The sequence below is a fragment of the Octopus bimaculoides genome, chromosome 30, assembly GCF_001194135.2.
Source record: "Octopus bimaculoides isolate UCB-OBI-ISO-001 chromosome 30, ASM119413v2, whole genome shotgun sequence".
Lineage (NCBI taxonomy): Eukaryota > Metazoa > Mollusca > Cephalopoda > Octopoda > Octopodidae > Octopus > Octopus bimaculoides.
This window is the reverse complement of record NC_069010.1, coordinates 9587910-9588202: the sequence shown is the minus strand read 5'-3', so window position 1 is coordinate 9588202 and position 293 is coordinate 9587910. Positions and strand designations below refer to the sequence as shown.

The 293-nt window shown below is 37.2% G+C and overlaps 1 protein-coding gene across 1 annotated transcript in view; it reads right to left on the bottom strand.

Annotated features, from left to right (window-relative positions):
- The window catches only part of LOC106879217 (uncharacterized), a 5436-nt gene that overhangs the window by 2681 nt on the left and 2462 nt on the right, over positions 1 to 293 (bottom strand). The gene's annotated exons all lie outside the window — the stretch shown is intronic.

Sequence of the window (293 nt, the reverse complement as noted above, 5' to 3'; positions counted from 1 at the left end):
TCTGTGCCAAATCAATGGCATGGCATTTGTCCTCACATCTCTAGACTTTGCAAACCAACATTCTTCTCATTTTCTGCTTAATTCCAATGTCAACCAAGCTGGTTCTGCAAATGTCTTGCCAGAAACACATGACACACTACTTCAAATGAAATAAACATACACCTGATCTCTTTGTTGAAGGTTGTTGGTTGTAATCTTTAATCTTAACTGACCACATCACACTTCACCAGAATGTTCTCTGATTTAAGAAATATCTGAAGACATTACAATGCTAGTCAGCCTCCTTGATAATT